This window comes from Cetorhinus maximus, chromosome 11 (assembly GCF_964194155.1).
Source record: "Cetorhinus maximus chromosome 11, sCetMax3.hap1.1, whole genome shotgun sequence".
In the NCBI taxonomy this organism is placed as follows: Eukaryota; Metazoa; Chordata; class Chondrichthyes; order Lamniformes; family Cetorhinidae; genus Cetorhinus; species Cetorhinus maximus.
In genome coordinates, this window is record NC_135889.1 from 25227195 (window position 1) to 25252602 (window position 25408).

The 25408-nt window shown below is 46.0% G+C and overlaps 1 protein-coding gene across 3 annotated transcripts in view; it reads right to left on the reverse strand.

The window, feature by feature from the left end:
- trpm2 (transient receptor potential cation channel, subfamily M, member 2) overlaps window positions 1-25408 on the reverse strand; it is a 327556-nt gene that overhangs the window by 19105 nt on the left and 283043 nt on the right. The gene's annotated exons all lie outside the window — the stretch shown is intronic.

Here is a 25408-nt window from a genome sequence, read left to right on the forward strand (position 1 = left end):
GGGAAGGAAATCTGAACATAAAGCTGCTCTGGAATGATGGGAGGGGTTTCCATACTCATGCAGGGAGGGTCCAAACTGGCCTGGCATTGAGAGCTTAGCAGCACCATCTTCCAATTAAAGGGGCACCCAACTGAACTGTGCATTCCCAAATGAGGAGAGATGCACAGCTGAGGCATGTTAGGAGCCTTTCAATTACAATACAGGGCATCAGGAAAGTGAAGCAATGATGCACATTCATGCAAGACTAATCCAGATAAGTGACACTAACTGATCTCCATATTTGTTCGCAGTGTGGAAATTCCCCAGAGTGATAACGAATTCCAGAGCAATTAGGCGACTGGACAAGCTTCCGAAGCATGTCAGAATCATGGTGCTGGACAAAGAGAAGCCTCAGGCCCCCCTCAAATAATCTCACTTCCTGACTAAACATTTACTTTCATGTTTATTTCAAAGAGTATTAAAGCGCAATGAATGAGGATCCCAGCACAACCAGGCACATGGCCAAAGCAATGTCATTGCAATCAGTCATGTAAAGGTTGGGGGTTGTGGTGGGTGAAGGAGCACTTTGAAACACATCCTGCGGTGGCCAGGATTTCGGGGCAAATAGTTTTAGACAGTTGAACAAATCCCTTGAGCCCACATTCGCTGATGAGTCATTGACAGAAAGAAGATCTTTGGAGACTAATGCTGACTGTTGTCTGTTTCTCATTGATACTGCAGAGATAGAGCCTCGATTTATTGCTGCCTGCATAATCACAGACAAGCAGGAGACAGGGAGAAGATTGTGATGGAGGCATCTGGAAGATCAAGAGTCAGCAGGACCTCATCCGGACTTGAACGAGGCTCACAGAGACGTCGTGTACAGGCAGCTCGCAAGACCAAGGGTGTATAGCACTCACATGTCCTATCTGAGATGAGCGAGAGACAATGTCACTGATGCCCCTGCATGACCAGGGATCTGGTGACTCAAATTTGCCACATTCTCCAGGAATTGGTGCCACGGGGACTGGGAGGACATCCATTGCCAGTTGTTCTGAAAGTAACCACCGCTCTGAACTTCTACACCAGTGATTCCTTCCAGGGGTGCACTGGGGACCTCTGTGGGATCTCTCAAGCATCCATGCACAAATGCATACATGAGCTAACAGACAGCCTTTTTGCCCAGGCTTACATTAACATTAACTTTGTCAGAGATCAAGCAAGCCAGGACGCCAGAGCACTGGGCTTTGTTGAGATTTCCGGATTCCCTCAGGTGCAGGGTGCCATCAACTGCACTCACGAAGCTATAAAAGCTCCCTGGCAACAGGCAGAGCAATGCATAAACCGGAAAGGCTACTACTCGCTCAATGTACCACTGGTCTGCGACCATAAGAAACTTATCATGTAGGTTTGTGCAGATACCCAGGAAGCATCTATGAGTCATACATCTTGAGTAAATCACAGATTCCAGACAACTTTGAGGGACCACAGAGGATCCAGTGCTAGCTCCTTGGTGACAAAGGGCACCTAGCTGGTGACTCCTGTGTGGCAGTCTCAAACTCCTGCACAGAGAAGGTACCAAAAAGCTCATGGCGCTAGCTGAGCATTGGTGGAGTACACCATAAGAATCCTAAATATGTGATTCCAATAACTGGACAGATCTAGCGGAGCACTCCAGTACAAGTCCCAGAGGGTCACGGTTAATCGTGGCTTGCTACACACTGCACAACCTGGCACTGTAAAGGGGGGAGGGGGAGGGCTTGCCAGATGCCTACATAGAGGAGCTGCATGTCTCCTCTGATGGGATGACATCGAAGGGGGTGAGGGCGTTTAGTGGAGGAAGCCGAGGCTGCAGGGGAAGAGGCCTTAGCACGGGCCAGATGAGGCAGGCGTGTACGTGAGGCCCTCATTGCCACCAGATTCCACAAGGTGGATGACGAGTACCCTCTTAGACAAGTGTGCTCCATTATGGGCCAGCATTGCTATTCCTCTCATTTCAATCATGCACTTCAATATGAGAGTGAATAGTTACACATGAAGCTCATATTGTCCTGAGACTTTGAAGGATGATGAAGACTCGGGAGCATGTGTCCTTACTGAGATGAGGTGCTAACTGGAGGAGGGCATCTCGGCATCAGTTGTCAGAAGGTGCTGCCTCTTCAAACGTCTCTCCAGCATCTCAGTCGCAACAGCAACCTGCAAGAGCTGTTCCACTAACATCAGTGGACTTGTATGCCTTCAATCTGACAAATCTCCTCAAGGAGATCCAACTCCAGTAACAGGAGCATTCTGTGTAATGTTGATTGTGAAACTGATAGGTGACATTTGGGCCAAGGCAGCTGAGGACGTTCCACAGGTGTGCATCGATTCTGAGATGACTCAGCCCTCTGTGTCACCTTCTTCTCATTCGCATTAACAACCAGCACTCTCAGTTAGGGATGCTGGCCTGCTTTTATCCTCAGCTTACTACGCATGTGGACCACCTGAGGATGTCGACATTCAACTACTTGAGTACCAGACATTAAAATGTCTCCTCTTTAAGACACATATTGTGCTCTCATGGCCAGCCCTGGCCCTTATGAACTCCAAAATGCTCAGACATCATGAAGCCCTCAAGGTGACAAGTTGTTGCCAATAAAGAGCAGACTTCAGCTTCGGTACATCCTCACTCCTATCTCATTGCTCCCCTCAACATTGTCCGAAGCTACAATGTGCACTTTCAGAGCATGCTCAAAGGTTCTGTTGACCCCCAAATATCACCATTTGCAATGAGCATCACTCGTCTCGGTGAGTGTTTAGGTGAGGGGATGCACAGTGCTGCATCCCAACATTGTGATGAGAGCCTTGTGGCCACAATCCAGAGGTTGAGAAACGCTCAAGGTTGTAGGTTCAAGCGCCAGGGCAAGAATGTGGCTGAGATGGGCAGAGTTTCAGCACCTTGAGGTGGCAAGGTCCTCCCCCTTATTGGTGAGCTTAGCAGATGTACACTCAGAAAGTTGGAAACGCAGTTGGCTGACAGCAGCACACACGAGCTCGGAGTATGGGCTCATTGCATGAGAGCGCTGCCAGAAGACAGAGAGCACATGGAGTTGCATGATACATGACCTTTCTCCATGCATTAACACATCTATCCTTGTACACTATGACTTCACCTTTCAGAAATGCAGATAAGATAGGAGAACACCTCTGCCTCAATTTTACACAGCCAAGAATAAACATGACATGACCCTGCAAAGCTTGTGAACAAGGTTCGTTCCACAAGCAAACTTAGCATTAAGGTCGAGCATCACTGATGTCGAGAACGATCTGAAAAAGGGCCACACACTGTGGTGATATGGAAGCACACTACATAGACAAGAGGCCCATGATAATGACACCTGTGATAAGTGGGTGGGGAACGGACCATGGTATCACACCTGATTGACAGCAACACAGCCCATCCTATAAAGGAGGCATATATAAGAGATGTGAAATGGGTGTGATTCTATTTACATTTGTGAACGCTTTATACATATTGTGAACACCAATGCCACCGTTGTACTCCTAAATTTTTTAAACTTTTCCTAACCCTACCACTACGTCCAGGTACTTCCCCAACATCCACAGCAGAGGTGGAGTCAGCCTTGTCAGTGATGACTTTGGCTGGCATCCTCTGGAGGGCCCCGGCCTACACCTTGGGTCTCCTGCTGTGGGGCAGGTGCACCCTCCTCAGCCTGTGGTGCTGGAGGTGATGGGGGTCACAGAAAAAGAGGATAGGCCGGACAGTTGCAGAGTCGCCTGGATGGATGACTCCAGGGTTTCCAGCTGCTGCTGCTTCTCCCTATTGGTACCTGAGGGCCCCTGGCTGACGCCTTGAGGAGAAGGGGCAGCTGGAGTGAGATTGAGGTTTCCCACGCTACTCTCACTTGGCCAATGATGGATGCCACCAATGGCTACAGCAATGGAGTGCAGCACCGATGTCCTGGACCAAGGTCTCTTTGGTGGCCACCATCTTGCCAGTGCTGACCTCGGTGCGTTGGCATGCCGGCGTAATCACCTTAGACTGAAGGTGGATGGACTCCTTCATCATCCGTTGCAATTTGATGAATGCAGCTAACATCCCTTCCTTATGTTCCCATGATTGTCGCTTTGGCTCCACTGGGAGACCGGAGACTCGTTATCCAACTCAGGCTCAGCAGGTTCCTTGCCTCCAATAGCCCTCCAAGTGCCAGTGACTTCGAATGTCCCTGCCTCCGCCTGCCATGGACCAGATTCTGTGCTGCACTCACCAGATTGTGACCCTGAGGCTGCTCTAGAACTAGATCCCACAATGGTGTGTGTCTCTGCAGTAGCAGGGAGTCTAGGTGAATGCTGTGACAGGTCTTCAATGGTGCTGTCCTCAGTTTCCTCACCTGAGGTATCATTGGGGCTTGAGCCAAGGGCCTGGCTTGTGGATGCCCCTGGGCACTTTCCAGAGGTGCCTGTGAAAGAAAGCACTGGCCACTGCTGCCACTGCTTGCCAATTCAGAGTGGTGAGGTTGGTGGACCTCCTCCAGCCATCATGGGGGTGCAGGACATCGTGGTGGGCCTGGATTGCATCCAGCAGGCATTCCAATGAGGTGGCATTGAATTTTGGAGCAGCATGCTTCTTCCCTTTGGGAGCCATGTCTTCCATGGGGCAGTTCTGGGTTGCAGATGTTGAGAATGCTGTGCACAGGTTCCGTTTAAACATGGTAGAGAGGAAGTGGTAGCTCATGGCAGGGCGGGCAAATCAGAGGGTGCCCGCCCGCAATCCAGCCTGTTTCCGGTGAGTGCATAATTAATGAGGCGGGAAGCAGGTGATACCAGTGTGAAAACCTGCCATTGCGACCAGCGGGTAAAACATCAATTTTCACGCCCACAGACACACTTAGTGCATTGAGGAGACAATCCTGCCCTATGTTAAGTTAGCAAATTTCTTCTTTAGCTCACAGAATAGTTAGTCCAAATGAAATGGCACTCGATGGACTGAATTTTCATTATGGAGGTGGGTTTGTGATCAAAGTTAAGATTTTCAAGTGGGTGACTCCTTTATTGGAATGGAGACTGGTTCCCTGTCCAATTAAGGGCAGCAGGTGGGCTCTCGAAGTCGGTGGGCCTATCAGAGGCCTCCCAGCTTCAGAGGAGAACCTGGCTGTGGAAACATGCAGCAACATGTAAGTAACTGGGAGAGTGCCTCAACAATAAGGTGCCCATCTCACCCACTCTTTAGGCTTTAATAAAAAACACAAGAGTCAGCCAGGCCAACACCCCCACTCATGCAGGCAGAAGGGCTGGAAGCCTGACCTGTCACTGGGTGCTTACATTCCAGGCTGTTTATCTTGCCCTCCGCAACCTCAGTGTTTCCCTGCAGCTGGGAAACTGGAGGCCAATTGGAGAATTTCAGTTGACCTCCAAAACTTGTCTTTCTCATGGCTCTAAAGAGCCTAATTGCCAGTCCACCACATCGGGATGGGTGGCTTCCTGATCCTGAACTCAACTTTTTTTTATTCATTCACAGGATGTGGGCTTCACTGGCTGAGCCTGTATTTATTGCCCATCCCTAGTTGCCCTTGAGAAGGTGGTGGTGAGCTGCCTTCTTGAACCGCTGCAGTCCATGTGGTGTAGGTACACCCACAGTGCTGTTAGGAAGGGAGTTCCAGGATATTGACCCAGCGACAGTGAAGGAACAGCGATATATTTCCAAGTCAGGATGGTGAGTGACTTGGAAGGAAACTTCCAGGTGGTGATGTTCCATCTATCTGCTGCCCTTGTCCTTCTAGGTGGTAGTGGTCGTGGGTTTGGAAGGTGCTGTCAAAGGAGCCTCGGTGAATTCCTCCGAGAACGTCTGGCACTGGGAGTGACATCCTTCAACAGACATGCCTCCCAGTGCCAATATTTTTGAGCCTCTGTTTGTGGCTTGGGACCCCTGAAGATTCAACCCTATATGCCTGGGATTGATTGATGTTCAAACCCCTCTTCGTGGGACCCACCCACAGTGTAAGATTTTTGAGGCCAGGTAGCCAGTGCCTCAGTTAGAATTCTTGAGGCAGATCTGGAATGGTTTTTCCCAAACAGTCATCATGCTGGGGGGAGGGGGGTGGCAGGGGGCGTTGGACAGGTGAAATCACTACCCTCCCCATAAGTCAAATTCATTGTTTCAGCTCTCAAGTGTTGGGAAATCTGTGAGAGACGAGTTCCAGTCCCTCCATTGCCATTACACCCATGTACCAGTCTGTGAAAGTTGGGGGGCTCTTTGGAGGAACAGGGCTCATTAAAACAAACTGCAACTTTCACATCCTCAGGACATCCCAAAGTGGCATAGCAGTATATCTTTTACACAGGGAGATTTCACCAGCATCAAAGAGATAAATGACCAGTTAAATCTGTTTTTAATGATATTAATTGAGGGAATAAAAATTGGGCTGGACAACTCCCTGCTCTCCTTCAGACAGTACCATGGAATCTTAAACTTCCACCTGAGGAGGCAAGATGGGGCTTCAGTTTAACAGTTCTATCCCCATTTTAAATTTATTTTTCTATCCTTTTTCCCCACCCACCACCCCACCCCCAAAAGGGCCATCTGTTAATTGTTCCATGTTGTTCTTTCATAATGCTGACCCTTGTTTTGCTATTCACACATTCTGCTTCCCTATCTTTATGCCACTATCAGCACCTTCTTTAGCCCTTACCACTACCATTAAGACTCCCTTTGTCTTGTGTCCATGACATCTTTGTCAATCTTTCCTTAGCCCCCACCTATTGCTGACCTTCTATCCAGCTTCACCTGCTCCACCCCCCCTTAAACAGTATAAATTTAATCACATTTCTACTTCTGTTTAGTTCTGAAGAAGGGTCAGACAGACTCGAAATATTAACTCTCAGACATTTACAGCACAGAAGGAGGTCATTCAGCCCATCATGTCTGCACTGGTCAACGAAGGTCTGACTACACGAATCCCATTTTCTAGTGCTTGGCCCATAGCCCTGGAGGCTATGGCAACACAAGTGAATATCTAAATGCTTCTTAAATGTTATGTGAGTTTTTGATTCAAACAACCTTTCAGGCAGTGATTCCAGACTCCCATCTCCCTCTGGGTGAAAACATTTCTCCTCAATTCCCCTCTTATGCTTCTACCTCTTACCTTAAATCTATGTACCCTGGTTATTGCCCCCTCTACTAATGGAAAAAAAGCCTTCCTATCCACCCTATCTATGCCCCTCATAATTTTATACACCTCTATCATGACCCCTCTCAACTTTTGCTGCTCCAAGGAAAGCAACCCCAGCCTATCCAATCTTTCCTCATAGCTCAGACCCTCCAGCCCAGGCAAAATCCTGGTAAATCTCCTCTGCACCCTCTCCAGTGCAATCACATCCTTCCTATAATGTGGTGACCAGAACTGCACACAGTACTCCAGTTGTGACCTAACCAGAGTTTTATACAGTTCCAGCATAACCTCCTTGCTCTTGTATTCTATGTCTCAACCAATAAATGCAAGTATCCCATATGCCTTCTTAACCACCTTATCTACCTGCCCTGCTACCTTCAGGGGTCTGTGAATATGCACACCAAGTTCCCTCTGATCTTCAGTACTTTCCAGAGTCCTACCATTCATAGTGTAATCCCTTGCCTTGATAGCTCTCCCCAAGTGTATTACCTCACACTTTTCCGGGTTGAATTCCATTTGCCACTGCTCTGCCCACCTGACCAGTCCATTGATATCCTCCTGCAGTTTACGGCTATCCTCCTCACTATTTACTACCCTACCAATTTTCGTGTCAACTTCTTGACCATACCCCCTACATTTAAGTCCAAATCATTTATGTACACCACAAACATCAAGGGCCCCAGCACCGAGCCCTGCGGAACCCCACTGGAAACAGACTTCCAGTCACAGTTACACCCCTCCACCACCACGCTCTGCTTCCTGCCTCTTAGTCAATTTTGAATCCAATGTGCCACTTTTCCTTGGATCCCACGGGCTCTTACTTTCTTGACCAGTCTTCCATGTGGGACCTTATCAAAAGCCTTGCTACAGTCCATGTAGACCACATCAAATGCATTACCCTCATCAACACGCCTGGCTACCTCCTCAAAAAATTCGATCAAATTTGTCAAACACGACCTTCCCTTAACAAATCCATGCTGACTATCCCTGATTGAACCATGTCTCTTCAAATGCTGATATATTTTGTCCCTCATTATTCTTTCCAGTAACTTTCCCACCCATTAAGGTTAGACTGACTGGCCTATAATTTCCCGGTTTTTCCTTTCCTCCCTTTTTTAATAATGGGACAATGTTAGAAGTCCCCCGGCACCTCACCTGTGGCCAGAGAGAATTTGAAAATTCCTGCCAGGGCCCCTGATAGCTCTTCCCTTGCTTCCCTCAACAGCCTGGGATACATATCATCCGGGCCTGTAGATTAATCCACTTTTAAGGCTGCTAAACCTGCTAGTACCTCCTCTCTCTCTATGTTAATTTCCTCTAATATTTCACAGTCCTCCACCCTAATGTCAATACCTGTGTCATCCTTTTCCATTGTGAAGATGGCACAAAGTGTTCATTGAGGACTGTACCCACGTCTTCCGGGTCCACACGCAGATTACCTCTATGGTCTCTAATTGGCCCCTACTCTTTTCCTAGTTATCCTCTTGCTCTTTATATGTTTTTTAGAAACCCTTTGGGTTTTCCTTTATTCTACCTGCCAATGCTTTCTCATGCACTCTCTTAGCTTTCCTAATTTCCTTTTTAAGTTCCCCTCTGCACTTTTTAAACAACTCTAAGGATTCTGCTATATTGAGCCCTTGGTATCTGCTTCTCTTTTTTTCTTAATCCTAACTTTTATGTCCCTTGACATCCAGGGTTCTCCAGGCTTGGTCCCCTCCTTTGTCTTTACAGGAATATATTTGCCCTGTACTTTCACTATTACCTCCTTGAATGCCTCCTACTGGAGTTTTCCTGAGTTTTACAAACATGATTTCATGTTTACTTTTGCTGTGTTCAGTGAATAGTCAACATGGCTACAATCAATGCTCAGACGTTTCTGGACAGGAGTGGCCTGTCTGTTAATGTCTTGCAACAGTTAACAAAGGAGAATTTTTGAAGGCTGTGGCAGAGAGATTAGGAGCTCTTGAAAGTAGAGATTAAAAAGGCAGAGATGGTTGAAGTATTGCCTCTGTACTTGAGCCTTGAGGAGGAAAAGGGTTCAGGTTGAGTTTGCTAGAATTCAGTTGAAATGAAACAACTGGAATTGGAGTCAGAAATGAAAAAAAAACTTGAGTTTGAGAAAGAAAGAGGAATGTGAAAACTTGAATTAGAATTTCAAAGAACAAAAGAAAAGGAAATCCTTGAATTTCAAAAAGGAAAGTGAGGGAATTTGAACTCGATAGAAAAAGGCTTCAATTACATGAACAGAATGTGGCAGGAAAACATGTTTAAAAGTGAAGTGCCATCATTCTTGTCTGGCGAGCTAAGAAAACAAATTGTTATTCTTAGAGATACTGGATCAGCCTAGTCACTGATGTTGGCAAGTGATGGGACTCTCCTGCCAGAAAGTTTGCTAAATAAAAATGCATTGAAACTGGGCATCGATAGATATTGTTAACCCATTCCTTTGCATAGAATTAATTTAAAATATGGTTTAATTTCCAATCCTATAATTGTAGGGGCTTGTGCCTAATTTGCCTATTAACGGTGCAGATCTTTTATTATGAAATGACCTGGCTGGGGTTAAAACATCGTCTTCTCAAGTGGTTGCAGAGAAACTCATTGACGCTGCAGAAATTGGAGTTGTGCCCGCAAAATCAAGTGATGTACAAAAATCCATGACTTTCTGTAAATCTGCCATGAAAATTACTGTTTCAGCTAAAGATGTGTCCAAAGAGTCAGGATAAGGTGGAATTTTCCCTTCCAGGATTAAGTTTCATGGCGGGGATGGGAATAGGGAATGTTTACCGCCACAGAATCAGTTGGGAATTCGCATGATATCACGCAACCCCAGCCTCGTTAACTATATGGTCGGGGGTTTCCCAGCATTTTGCATGGTGGGACGGGCTGAAAGACAGGCACCCTGCTGTCATATCTGGGCGCCATACTTAAAAGATGCCCAGAAAGCAACCTACACAACATTAAGGGAGGAGATGGCTCAAAGAGGACAAGGACCTCCTGCACCCAAATTCGGCGACCCCTGCCTGGGCATCCTGCTTGACCAAGTGGAGGCCAGGAGGGATGTCCTCTATTCTCAGGATGGGGGGAGGAGGCCGAGCAGGGAGATGAACCTGGCATGAGAGGGAATCTCCAGGGCATTCAATGCCCAGGGTACTGTAGAGGAGTAGAGGACAATGCCGCAAAAGGATGAATGATCTCATCTTCTCCTCCAGGGTAAGTGAACCCTCAACTGCTCATACTCACCCACTTAATGGTACAGGGGACACGGGCCTCAGTGGTACTGTGATAAGGTGATGCCTCATAGTCCCACTGCAGTCCGTCTACTCTGCAGATGGAGATGCCACTGTGGATCCCTCACCCTTCCACACAGAGAGCTTAAATGCTGCCTGGGAGGAAGGGGGAAGAGTCTCAGGTCTTGAGGGTGCCAGCAAGCATCGCAAATGACATGCCTCTGTAAGCCTAATCCTTCTATCTTCATGGACTCACGTCTCTGAAGTGTGCTGGACCAGAACCCTTCCGGGCAATCAATTACATGGCACACAATCCAGTGGGTTATTTGTAAACTGGAAGCACGAGAAAGAAACTTGATAACCAATTGCCCTCAACCCCATCTTCTCTCTTTGTGCAGGAGAAGTTAAACCATAATCTGAGAGAGGAGAAGGCAGGAGGGGGCTGGCCACACTTGAAAAGAACTGACTGTCTTTGAGGAAAGGGCAGCCTAGCTGGCAGGGGTGGAGTGGGTCAGATCCATCAGAGATGGAGAAATTGGCTTGTAGCCTCCATCCAGTAAAGATCCATGCATGTTATAGAAACCTAAGGCTTAAGCGTTCCTCTATGTTGGAGTCAGCTCATGCAGTCATTTGCTCTTTCCTTTCTCGCTTACAGGTGCCAACAGGAAGAAGGTAAGGCCCAAATGTGATGAAGCTCTGTCCAGCACACAGACAAGCCTGGAAAGGAGCAAGGATATCGCTGAGGAAGAAAGTGCACTGTAGAGGCATCATAGCAGACAACTGCACCCTCCACCAGCCCAGAGACAAACACCTCGGTGAGTATTAGCTCTAGTTTAGGAAGGGTCTCACATTCTGGTGCTCACTGCATGGACATGTGCCTGCAGCAGGAGGGGGCAGGGTCAGCCAAGCTCCAGTCACTTGGAAGAGTTCTGGGGAAAAGGCATCTGTGAATTTCGCGCCAATGGTGGGCCTCTGGAATCAGCCTTCCAAGAGATGCTGGAAGCGCAGCAAGAGACAGGGGGAAATCAGGCAGGGATGTTGGAAGGCCTCAACACAGTGACATGTAAGGCGGAGGAGGCATTCAGCTTGCTGGTTGATGAAGTGATGTCAACCTGTGCAGGCATGGACATCTCCATGGTGTGAGGAACATATCTTTTTATTTCTGTTGGACTGTTGTAACTTTACCAAGAAACTAAATGAATATCAGGGGAAGTACTGTACAGTAGAAAAGGAAACTCTAGCATTGTTGCTGTCTCTTCAGCACTTTGAAGTTTATGCCCGATGCAATAACAAAGAAACACTAACCTACACTGACCATGATCCGCTGGCATTCATTGAAAAGTTTAAAACTTGAAATGCGACAAAGTTTAGATGGAGTCTATTGTTTTATCCATTCAATGTAAAGATAGTTCACATTGCTGGTAAAGATAATGTGATCGCAGCTGCATTGTCCCGGGTATAAAATACTAAAATAAGTTAAAGGGGTAAGAATGCTAAAGATTGTATAAGATTGTATAGGGGGGAGGAAGAATGAATGGAAGTAAGTCTCGTATTTTGTTGTCCATGTGTCACATACTTTGTGATGAAACGCATTTTGAAATGGCGTTTAATATTTTTTAAGGTTGGAGGCATGTAAGGAACATATCATTTTATTTCTGTTGGACTGTTGTAAAGAACATATCTTTTCATTTACTGTTGGACTGTGGAAAAATTGCAGTGGCTACAGTTTGAAAGACATGCCCACTGGAGCAGGATGAGAGATATACACAATGTTGCAGTCCTGGAACAGAGTGTGCCATGAAAGACAGCATAGTGCTGGAAAGGAGTCCTGGAGCTGCCTGGCAACAATGTTTTAATTGGCTCCTGACTAGGTGACCAGGGTTTTATGTGAGGGCAGTGCAACAGAATAGCTCCCAGCCTGAAGGGAAGAAGACCTAAAACTTCTCTCTCCTGTGTGTGGAAGATTCCAGTAATTCTACAATAATAGCTAGCTGGCTTTTTCTCCTCATATCTCTATAGCCTGCTCTCTGTCTAAAAACCCCCGTCAAGAGGCAAAGTGGAAAATTACTGTTAGAGACATTGAAAGGCAAGTGCTCAACCAGTGAACTGAATGCTACAAGTGCTGAGAGACCATGTGTCATCAACAAGAACTGAAAAGAATTTGGAAGACATCGATCAAAATCAATCCATCGAATCCTGTACTCTGGTATTGATGCTACTCAACTGTTCTATCCCACCCTTAAAATCCATGTTTTGTGTGTCTTATGTGTCTTGCATGTGTGTGTATAGGGATTTAAGAGGGGGTAGAGTTTAGGTTATAGAGTTAGAAATTAGTAGTTCATATTCTTTTGCCACTGGTTAAAGACAGTTTGTTCAATAAACAGTTATTTACTTATTAAGTTTACAAACCTGGTGCTTGTATCCTGTTAACCTAAATTGAACAGTTGGGTAGAATTGGGGCAACCTGGTGGTTTGATCAAACTTTTCACATTTGTCACGGCTCGGGGAACAGTGAGGCTGATATTATAGTGCACGATCCCCAGTGAGTCTTGACAAAGTTTGGGGGCCCAGGTCTGGGATATTTTGGAACAAAAGACAACAACAGTTTGGGTGTTGATTTAGTAAGTAATAAAAGCTAAAGGGAAATACCAGGTTTGTACTGTCAAAAATAAGATGGCACTGGAAACTTCCAAAGCTTTCCTGCAAGTGGAAGAGACTGACGATTTTCCAAGGGATCCCAAAAGCCAGGTTAATTGAATTGGCAAGTAAATCAAGAGTAAGATTGCCTGCCAAAGCTAGGAAGGAAGAGTTAATTGAAGAGATGGCACAGCATTTGAAATTGGAAGGAATACCTGAGAGATCGAGTTCTCCAAGGGATGGTTCATTGGAATCGGCTCAAATTCAGTTGCAAATAAAATAATTGGAACTAGAGGCAGCAGAAAAGGAAAGAGAAAGGGCATTTCAAAGGGAGTTAGAAATGGCAAAGTTAGTAAAGGAGGAAAGAGAGAGAGAGAAAGAGAATTACAGCTTAAAATGCTGACAGTTAAAAAAGAGACACCAGTAGGTGAGGCAGGTCTTATTTCCAGATCAGAACCCAGTGGGGAGATGTTTAACTTCGTACAAACTCATACAAAATTTGAGGAAATGGATGTTGAAGCATTCTTTATTTCATTTGAGAAGATAGCTGAACAGATGAACTGGCCAATGGAGAACTGGACGTTGCTCATTCAAAGCAAATTGACAGGTAGAGCACAGGAAATTTATGCTTCACTGTCAGAAGACGCGTCTAGGGATTATGATGTGGTGAAAAAGGCTATTTTGAGTGCATATGAGTTGGTCCCTGAAGCATACAGGCAAAAAGTTTCAAAATTTAAGGGAACAGCCTGGGCAAACTTACATTGAATTTGAAAGGATTAAGTAAAGTAGTTTTGACAGGTAGATACAAGCATTAGGAGGGCAATTAGGAGAGCAAAGAGGGGATATGAGAAAGCTCTGGCTGGTAAAAGTAGGGAAAATCGCAAGATATTCTATAAGTATATCAATGGGAAGAGGATAACCAGGGAAAGAGTAGGGCCCATTAGGGACCAAGGGGGTAATCTATGGGCAGAGCCAGAGGACATCAGTAGAGTGTTGAACGAATACTTCACATCCGTCTTCACCCAAGAGAATGAGGATGAAGGTATCGAACTCAGGGATAGAGACTGAGAGGTTCTTGAGCAAATTGATATAGGGAGTGACAAGGTATTGGAGGTGTGGCAGGCTTGAAAGTGGACAAAACTCCAGGTCCAGATGATTTGTGTCCCAGACTGCTGAGAGAGGCAAGGGAGGAGATCGCAGGGGCTCTGACCCAAATTTTTAATTCCTCTCTGGCCACGGGGGAGGTGCCAGAGGACTGAAGAACAGCTAATGTTGTTCTGCTATTTAAGGAGGGTTGTAGAGATAAGCCAGGGAACCACAGACCAGTGAGTCTCACGTCAGTGGTAGGGAAATTATTGGAGAAAATTCTGAAGGAGAGAATCTATCTCCACTTGGAGAGGCAAGGTTTGATCAGGGACAGTCAGCATGGCTTTGTCAGAGGGAGGTCATGCCTAACAAATTTGATTGAATTTTTTGAGGAGGTGACCAGGTGTGAGGGTAGTGCAGTTGATGTAGTTTATATGGATTTCAGCAAAGCCTTTGACAAGGTCCCACATGGGAGACTTATAAAGAAGGCAAATGCACAAGGGATACAGGGTAATTTGATAAGGTGGGTTCAAAATTGGCTTAGTTGTAGGAGACAGAGGGTGATAACAGGAGGATGCTTTAGTGACTGGAAGCCAGTGTCCAGTGGCGTACCACAGGGATCTGTGCTGGGTTCCCTATTATTTATCATTTATATAAACGACATAGATGACTATGTGGGGGGTAGGATTAGTAAGTTTGCGGATGACACAAAGATTGGCCGAGTGGTTAACAGTGAGGTTGAGTGTCTTGGGCTTCAGGAAGATATAGACGGGATGGTCAAATGGGCAGATAAGTGGCAGATGGAATTTAATCTTGAAAAGTGTGAGGTGATACACTTTGGAAGGAGTAATTTGACAAGGAAGTATTCAATGAATGACATGGCACTAGGAAGTTCTGAGGAACAAAGGGACCTTGGCGTGTGCGTCCATAGATATCTGAAGGCGGAGTGGCATGTTAGAGGGGTGGTGAAAAAGGCATATGGGACACTTGCCTTTATCAATCGAGACATAGATTACAAAAGTCATGTTGGTGTTGTATAGAACCTTGGTGAGGCCACAGCTGGAGTAGTGTGTGCAGTTTTGGTCGCCACATTATAGGAAGGATGTGATTACACTGGAGGGGGTGCAGAGGAGATTCACCAGGATGTTGCCTGGGATGAAACTTTTAAGTTACGAAGAGAGGTTGGATAGACTTGTGATGTTTTCACTGCAGCAGAGAAGCAGAGCGACCTGATCAAGGCGTACAAGATTATGAGGGGCATGGACAGGGTGGATAGGAAGCAGCTGTTCCCCTTAGTTGAAGGGTCAGTCACGAGGGGACATAAGTTCAAGGTGAGGGGCAGGAGGTTTAGGGGGATGTGAGGAAAAACATTTTTACCCAGAGGGTGGTGACGGTCTGGAATATACTGCCTGGGAGGGTGGTGGAGGCAGGTTGCCTCACGTCCTTTAAAAAGTACCTGGATGAGCACTTGGCACGTCATGACATTCAAGGCTATGGGCCAAGTGCTGGTAAATGAGATTAGGTAGGTAGGACAGGTGTTTCTCACGTGTCAGTGCAGACTTGATGGGCCGAAGGGCCTCTTCTACACGGTGAGATTCTGTGATTAGGAGTTGAAACTACCTATGAAGCTCTCAGAGAGACCATTCTCTTGGAAGAATTTAAAAACTCCCTGCCCCATGTGGGACCTTGTCAAAGGCTTTGCTGAAATCCATATAAACTACATCAACTGCACTACCCTCACACCTGGTCACCTCCTCAAAAAATTCAATCAAATTTGTTAGGCATGACCTCCCTCTGACAAAGCCATGCTGACTATCCCTAATCAAACCTTGCCTCTCCAAGTGGAGATAGATTCTCTCCTTCAGAATTTTCTCCAATAATTTCCCTACCACTGACGTGAGACTCACTGGTCTGTGGTTCCCTGGCTTATCTCTACAACCCTTCTTAAATAGCAGAACAACATTAGCTGTTCTTCAGTCCTCTGGCACCTCCCCCGTGGCCAGAGAGGAATTAAAAATTTGGGTCAGAACCCATTTTGAAGACCAAAGGGTTGCAACTGCTAGACAGGCAGCAGTAATGGCTGATGATTATAAGCTGATCCATAAGACCAAACCTTTTTCCATCACGTCTATGAATTTGAAAAGGATAGAAAGTGGGACAGTGAAAGGAAGGCAAGTAGCCAAGATAAAGAATGGATAGCTGGGAATACCTGGAGATCTCCTCCCCAGATCACCAAGGAAGGTATTGAGGGTGGAGGTGAAACTCGAAGGCCTAAGTGTTTGCATTGTAATAAAGTGGGACACATTCGTTCAGAATGCTGGAAGTTGCGAGGGAAGCCCATGGGGCTTATTGGAGTTTATAAGAGTGAGTCCGAAAAGGGAACTCAAAAAGAAAATGCCACGGATCAAATTGTAGCTTTAACTACAAATAAGGTCTGGAGGTAAACACTGCTGTGAATGCAGGTGATGTGAATAGGGTAAATGAGAGATATAAAGGGTTTTTGTCTAAAGGAAAGATAACCCCTTTTTCATCAAATGATGCAGCTAAACCCATAACTATATTAAGTGACACAGGAGCTACTCAAACTCTTTTGCTGGAGAAGGGCCTAGTTTTCCCTCCAGAGAGCTCAATGAAAGCTAAAGTATCGGTAAACGGGACAAGTGGAGAGTATATCCTGCTTCCATTGTACAAACTGCAATTGGAGTGTAAGGTAGAATTGGGGCAATCTGGTGGTTTGGTCAAACTTTTCACATTTGTCGTGGCTTGGTTAACAGTGGGGCTTGGCATTACAGCGCACTGTCCCCAGTGAGTCGTGACAATGGGGAGGGTGGCAGACTGCACGGAGATCCTGGTCCAGCAGGTTCTGCTGGTTATGTGCTAAGACATTTACTGCATCACTGTAGCTATGGGCGAGCTTCTGCAGTGGCTACTTGAGAGTGGAATGGATTACCTCAACCTACCTCCAGGTGCCCCTTCCCCTCAAAGAGTCAGGCAGGGGCCCTCGGGTACCCAAAGGGAAGAAGAATGAAAGTTGAAAGCCCTTGGTCCTCCACTCATAGGAACATAAGAAATAGGAGCAAGAGTAGGTCATTTGGTCCCTCAAGCCTCCCCCAGCTTTTCAAAAGATCATGGCTGATCTGCCCCAGGTCTCAACCCTTCTTTCATGCCAGCTCCTCATAGCCCTCAACTCCCTGACATTTCAAGAATCTATCTACCTGCTATTTAAATACTTTCAGTGATCTAGCATCCACAAATCCCTGGGGTAGAGAATTCCAGGCATTCACTACCCTGAGAGAAGAAATTCCTTCGCATCTCAGTTTTAAATGAGTGTCCTCTTATTCTGTAACTATGTCCCCTAGTTCGAGATTCCCCCACTAGTGGAAACATCTGCTCAACACCTACCCGGTCAAGCTCCCGCAGAATCGTGTACGTTTCAATAAGATCACCCCTCATTCTTCGAAACTCTAATGAACAAAGGCCTAATCTGTTTAGCCGTTCTTGATAAGTCAACCTCTTCATCCCAGGAATCAGCCGAGTGAATCTCTTTTGAACTACCTCCAATGCCAGTATATCCTTGCTTAAATATGGGGCCCAAAACTGTACACAGTACTCCAGATGCGGCCTCACCAACTTCCCTATTTTTAAACTCCAACCCCCTAGCAATACAGGCCAAAATTCCATTTGCCTTCTTAATTACTTGCTGCACCTGCATGCTAACTTTTTGTGTTTCATGCACAAGAACACCCACTTCTTTGGAGTGTCTCTCTATTTAAATAATAGACTGCCTTTTGATTCTTCCTACCAAAGTGCATGGCCTCACACTTTCCTGCTTTAAACTCCATCTGCCGAAGAACCCTCGCGGAGAAAGGGAGAGACTCTCCTAAGTTGGGGAGAGTACGAACTGCATCCTAGCTGAAAGGGGGATTGCAGTGAATTAGCATCCCAGCTGAAAGGGGGACTGCGAGTAAAAAGGGTAGCTACCGACCAAAAAGATTTGAAAGACCCAAAGAGTTGGAGGACTTGTTGAGGAACTCTTAAACACCAGCGAGTGCATAGGTAGGGAAAACGCACTGCGCTGTTTAATTGTGTTTCCTTTCCAGATAAAATGGGAAATCGTAGCAGCAGAGAGGCATCTGCCGCATCCCCGTCTCCACGGGAATTCAAAAACAGACCGAAGCCAGAACCCAAATCAGGAACTTTGAAGATGGGCAAGAGAACGGAAAAACGTATGAAAATGGTAACCAGGGCTCGGCAGAAGGTAGGAGATCCGTCTCCCCACTCCCCCCCGGGGTCGCCAGCCAACATTGTTATAACAGAAACGGGAGATGACAGGTATGCGGTGCCTTTCAGTGGTGACTTATATGGCTGGACACAAGGGGAATGGCCGTATGGCGGCAGTTTTAAAATACCCCTCATCCAGACCTTGTGGGATGGAGTTGCGAATGGGGCCGGAGATCCTACTTGGGATTTTAATTTTATGCTGGGTTGTTTTGAAAAATGGATGGAAGTGGCAAAGCGGCATCAGCCCCCCAAACAAAAGAGTAAACAGGAGGGTTTGGCTTCTGATAATGAGACCCCGACCAACCGAGGGGGTACCCTGATACCACCCTAAAGGAGAAAACTCCCGCTCCAGAGCCTGAAAACCCCTCTGCCCCTCCGCCTTATCCCACTAACTGCGGACTACTGGGGCCTTATCCCCAGTTCCCTAGACTCATGTCGCCCGTTTCTGACAGCCCTTGTCAGCCTCCTCCCCCTGATACCCTGACAGAAGAACTAATAGAGATGGTAGCGGCTTGGAGACAGTCTAATAGAGTGGCGAGACTGGGTGCGGAAGCTGGAGCAGAGGCAGAAGCGGGTCTGGGACCATCAAATCCCATCCCGACTGACGACCAGCGTAAACACCCTTCCCGATTCAGGGGGTCGGAATCTGATAGTGAAAGTAAGAAAGCGACTCGGCTAAATGGAGCCATCACGCGAAGCCTCTCTAGTCAGATAGCAGCTGACTCTGCCTCTTATGCATTTCAGGCCCCTAAAATAATGATTGGAGACATGGCCGTATTTAAACCTTGGAATCTGAATGATTCTGGATGATTGCTTTGCCCCCTTATGGATCGGCTCGTAATTCATGTGAAATTATCAACCTGGCAGCTGCGCTTGAAAAAGTCGCTAATTCAACGGCTGATGCTCTGGTTAAAACACAGAAGCAGATCTCAGCCAGCACCACTGAAATGATAGCATTACGCCTAACCGTATTATAAAACAGGATGGCCCTTGACTTCCTTCTAGCTGAAAAAGGTGGCACTTGTGCTACGATAGGCTCAGAGTGCTGCGCTTATGTCCCCGATGTCTCTGAAAATATCACTGACTTGGGACAGCATGTCATGGACAAGGTACAAGAAATAAAGAAGGCTGGGGAAAGTTCGAGCGATTTTTATAAAAAAGATTCTCAGTGGTCTACAATACTAGGTTGGTTTTCCGGTTAGGGAAGTTGGTTGCTATACTTTTTAATTGGGATAGTCGTAGCATGTATCATAGGGTGCTGTGCGTGTGTTACTTTACGGATTTGCTGCTCCCAGATTATCAATAGTGTCTCTACTGGATTAGGGGGTGCCCCAATCATTCCCCAAATGATGCGCACTGGCCCCAGCGAAGCCCACTGGTGGGAAGAGAAAGTTTACCCCGCCAGGGACTGGCCTTTTCCTCATGGTTATGAACCCCCATATGATGATGAAGATATTATTCCTCATTGGTGTTAATCTAAAAGAAAAGATTAACAAGGAGGGACTGTGGAGGAATAAAATACGTGTATAATTGTGAATGAAATAAAATACGTGTATAATTGTGAATGAAATAAACTACACGTATAATTGTGAATGAAATAAACTACACGTATAATTGGGAAAGGAAATTAAAATACATGTATAATGTAATTTACTGTAGACTGTCCCCAAACAGTCACGCAGCCAGCACATAAATTAGCAAATCAAAGGGCCAGTGCTACCTTCCCAGACTAAAGGGCTCCGGATGTCAGATACGGTGGCAAAATCTAAAAAAAAACTATTGTGTGTGCATTGCCCAGGATATGTAACCATTAACACTATTTGCTAAACCATTGACATTGTCCTGTCTAATCATTAAACCATTAACACTGATCGCTATCCTTTGAAGCCATTTGAAACTACTGTAATTGCCCAAGTTTCTGTTACGAACCTTTTGCTATATCTATGTGTGTAAAGAGGTGTTAGTCAGAGACTGGTTCACTCCGTTGTATGCGACTAGGCTCTCCGTGATATCACGACTTTAATAAAGGCTTCCTAGACAAGCCTCCAGGTTCTGAGTGTTCACTCCGTTTTTCCGCGACACTCCCATTAGCTCCTTGCTTATCTGATATCTTTGGGATGTTTATAGTGTCCTCCACCATGAAGACCGATGCAAAATATTGGTTTAAATTATCTGCCATTTGCCTGTTCCCCATTTTCAATTCTCCAGTCACATCCTCCAAGGGTCCCACACTCACTTTAGCCACTCGCTTTCTTTTATATACCCGCAGAACCTCTTGCTTTTTGTTTTAATATTTCTTGCCAATTTACCTACACAAACGATTTTTTCCCTCTTTATTAGCTTTTTAGGTATCCACTGCTGGTTCCTAAAAAATTCCCAATCCTCTGGCCTACCACTAGTTTTTGCTGCTTTGTATGGCTTAGTTTTTGATTGGGTACTCTCCTTGACTGTCTTTATTAACCATGAATGGTTCATCCTTCTTATTGAATCCTTCTTTTTGACCGGGATAAATTTTTGCTCTATGTTATGAAATATCTTTTTAAATGTCTGCTGAGGACACTGGTTTGAGACCCGAGGTGCTTGCCCTCAAACTGAATTTGAAATTCTACCATATTGTGATCGCTACCCACAAAAGGATCCTTAACTACGATATCCCTTATTAATCCCACCTCGTTACACATTAATAGATCTAAAATAGCCTGTTCCTGTGTAGGTTCTGCAATGTATTGCTCTAGGAAACAATCCCTGATGCACTCTACAAATTCATCTTACATGTTACTCAGGATGCTCTTAGGGTGTCTGGCCCTCTTGAGTCCCCCTTGCTTGTGGCCCCTTCAGCCTCATCCCCTGTCACCACAGAGGGAGCAGCTGCCCCACAACAGGACAGTCCAAAGTAAGCTGGGGCCCTCCAAGTCTCAGGTCTCTAGGGGACGGCTGCCAAGATCATTCAAGGCAACAGGGCCATCTGGTCAGCAGGCTGCCTCCACCCCTACTGCGGATGTCCGGGAAGCGCTTAGAAGAAGTGTTAGGGAAAGAAAAGTTAAGAAGTTCTGATTTCACAAGTGGTTTCACAGGTGAACTATGATTGTTTCACTTTTCACATTTTTGTAAATATAGTTCACTTGCACTTTAGTCATGTTTTATGTAGTTTATTAGCGATAGTCCTTAATCCTACGCGCGTACCTCCTCCCCAGCCACCAACTTCTGAGGGACACCCCATGTCCCCCGGAATCAGGCACGTGCAAGGAGGCAGGGGTCTTTGCCAGGGCCCTTGTAAACCCTGTGCAAGAACTCTCCTGCACATGCTGAGCCTTTGCCATTCATAGTCTCATCTGTCCCAAGGCTCTGGCATTGTAAATACTACGTAGTATTCCCGTTGTCCAGTTGAATTGACCTGCATCTCTGCCCACCACCAATGGCCCAATCCCTATTCAGCATCTCGGGATCTCCAACATGAGGCTTTGCATATTTGCTTGCAACCATGGTTGTCGTCACCTTCGAGGTTGAGTCTAATAACTTTTCCCCTCCCCCGTCACACCCACCCTCCTCCCCCATAACCATTGACACCCCCCCCTCCCCCACAAAGGAATCACATTCCCCACGGTCACCTTTCAATCCTCCCCCATTAACTTCAATCCCGTTCAGGTCAATGTTGAACGCCCCTACCTTCCCGAGCAGCCTGCCCCTTTACTATAGACATGCCATCTGCCACATCCTGCTGACCCCCAGAATCTGCATCACATTCCACATCCCCTCTAACAACCTTCACTTGACATTGCCGTACCCTTACCCTCCAACCCTATCGGCTCCCACTGCCTCCTTCAATCCATAGAACCATAGAAAAGTTACATTCAGCCCATCTTGTCCATGCCAGCCCCGACATCAGCTAAATTGTAGGACAAAGTATAACCAAGAAATAATGGGACTCATAAGAGAGATACTGCTATAATTGTGAGTGATTTTAATCTTCATATAGACTGGATGAATCAAATTGGCAAAGCTAGCCTGGAGAATGAGTACATAGAGTGTATATAGGACAGGGTTTTAGAACAATACATTCTGGAGCCAACCAGGCAGCATTTATATTGGACCTGTTAATGTGTAATGAGACAGAATGGGCAATAAATGCTGGCCAAGCCAGCGACGTCCCCATCCCATAAATGAATTTTTAAAAACTAATGAATGATGAATGAACTCATAGTAAAAGATCTTCTAGTCAAGAAAGATGATAACATGATAGAATTTTACATTTAGTTTGAGGGTGAGAAATGTGTGTGCATAACTAGTGTCTTAAACCTAAAGGATCTGAAGACTGAGCTGACAGAAATTAAATGGGAAAATAGGTTAAAAGGTTAGATGGCAGAGAAGTAGTGACAGACATTTAAGGAGATATTTCACGGGCAGAATTTTCCCCCTGTTGGGGGGGAAGTTCAGGAGCGGGCGCGCCTCCAATCAGCGCCCCCGAATGGGGGCGCACTGCCATTTTACGTGGGCGGGCCAATTAAGGCCTGCCCAGCGTGACGTCCGCAAGGAAGCTGTCACATGAGTTGGGAAACGTCCATCACTTTTAAATACACTTTTATTAAATATTTAAAAACCTACATGAAACCTCATCCCGCCCATGCTTTTTCCAATGCCCGCCAGGACTCCCAGCCTGCCCGCCAAACTTAAGGTTGGACGGGCAGGTCCACTAATTACTTCAATTACTTTGTCAATGGCCTCAATAAGCTGATTCGGCTGAGTCCCCGCTGACCTTAAAGTTGAAATGAGGCGGGGTGACATCAGGAGTTCTGCCCGACATCATCCCGCGTCATTTTACGCATCAGCGAGTGGGCCCCACCCCCTGCTCGCTGACCGTGAAATCCTGGCCCATAACTCTCAACAAAGATACAGTAAAGTCCCGCCATTCGCGGGGGTTACACTCCCATGAAATCTCGCGAACGGCAAAATCGCAAACGGGGAACATGGTTTTGAATAAGACTCAATTAGATAGGTTCCAGCCATGCGAGGGTAGCATTAGTTTGGGCAGTATTGTGGTGCAGTACCTGTATACAACAGATGGGGGAGCCTCTGAGCAATACATCAATGAAGATTTCAAATTGAATTGGATATTAGTTTTGGTGAAAGATCTTATAGTAATTGATATTTTTGGCTGGAGGGAAAGCCGAAGGTCCAAAGGGTTTGAGTGTTATTTCATCACAGTAATGTTATCACAAATGACAATTAGGTATTTTGCCTGGACATATGTTAAAAAAAATACTCCAAGCCACTATCCCCACCCTTGCACCACTACCCTGGTTTCTAATGTCCCCGGCTCAATGTAGCAGCCAGATGAATTCACTCCTTTCCTGACTGCTGGGCTGCCTCAGAGCCTTTTAGGCACTTGCAGCCTCTTGTTAATGTGGCCGACGTTAATGCAGCCCAACCACCAAGTTGGTTTTAGCTCCTCGCCTGCCCAATCACTGCAGAAAACTAAAAACTGGTCCCATTTGTTTAAATATGCTGAGAGTATAGCCGGGTTTTCAATTCTGGGTCTGGAAGCTGTCCGCAGTTCAGTTCAAGGTCCCAGCCCCGCACACTGTGTTCCTGACATGCCCACCCCAGATTTTCAAAGGGCCATGCCAATTAGTGGCAGGAAGGGGCTTGGGGCTCACCATCTGATTAAGGATGATGGGAAGGCTTCCCGAGGGCTGGAGGGCCAAAGCGAGGTCCTCCAGCCCTGACATACCGGCAGCCCCTCTGGTTGAGGTGGGAACTGCCCGTTGTTGATGCAGAAAGAGAGGGCACCTCAACATGAAGAAATCACAAATAACCAAACATTGCACACACAATGGGCCAAGCAGTGTACAGAGTACAAAGCGCGGGTAAGTGAAAACGCAAACCAGGAAAGCGTGAACGGCGGGACTTTACTGTGTATTCCACTGAGAAAGAAAACTCTATGTGAGGGATGCACCATTTGTGACTAACTAAGGAAGTTAAGGATGATATCAAAATGAAAGAAAAGGCATAAAATGCTGCAAAGATTAGTTGTAGGCCAGAAGATTGGGAAAGAATCAGCAAAGAATGACTTAAAAAAAAGAGAGAAATTAGAGTATGAGAGAAAACTAGCAAGAAATATAAAAAGCTAAAGCTTTGACAAGTATATAAAAAGGAAAAGAATAGCTAAAGTAAGCACTGGTCCCTTAGAAGATAAGACTGGGGAATTAGTCAAGTCAGGAGTATGATGGAATACTCCCCACTTGCCTGGATGAGTGCAGTTCCAACAACACTTAAGAAGCTTGACACCATCCAGGACAAAGCAGCCCACCCACTCCACCACCGACGAACAGTGGCAGCAGTGTGTACCATCTACGGGATGCACTTCAGAAACTCACTAAAGCTCCTTAGGCAGCACCTCCCAAACCCACGACCACTACTATCTAGAAAGACAAGGGTAGCAGATACTTGGGAACACCACCACCTGGAAGTGCCCCTCCAAGCCACTCGCCATCCTGACTTGGAAATATATCGCTTCATTGTCGCTGGGTCAAAATCCTGGAACTCCCACCCTAACAACACTGTGGGTGCACGTACTCCACTGCAGTGGTTCAAGGAGGCAGCTCACCACCACCTTCTCAAGGGCAGTAAATGCTGGTCTAGCCAGTGATGCCCACATCCTGTAAAAATCAATTAAAAATTGATTCTAAGAGCATGAAATTCTCCTGGCTCCTGGAGCCAACATTTATCTCTTAACCAATTCCAACAAACCAAACAGATTTACTGGTCTTATTGTTAACTGTTGGCTTCTGCATGTGGCTGCGTAACAGTCGGGTTGAAAAGTAATTCCCTGACCGTGAAGCAGTTTGGGATGTCTTGCATGTTTTGATAAGTGCTTTGAATATCTGTAATATATATATTATAATATGTTTTTATATATATTTATAAATAATCGTATGTACAGTATAGATATATGTATATCTATTTATACACATTTAAGTACACTCCAGATTTGTAGTTATAGTCACACAGTCCAGATATAACTTCTGG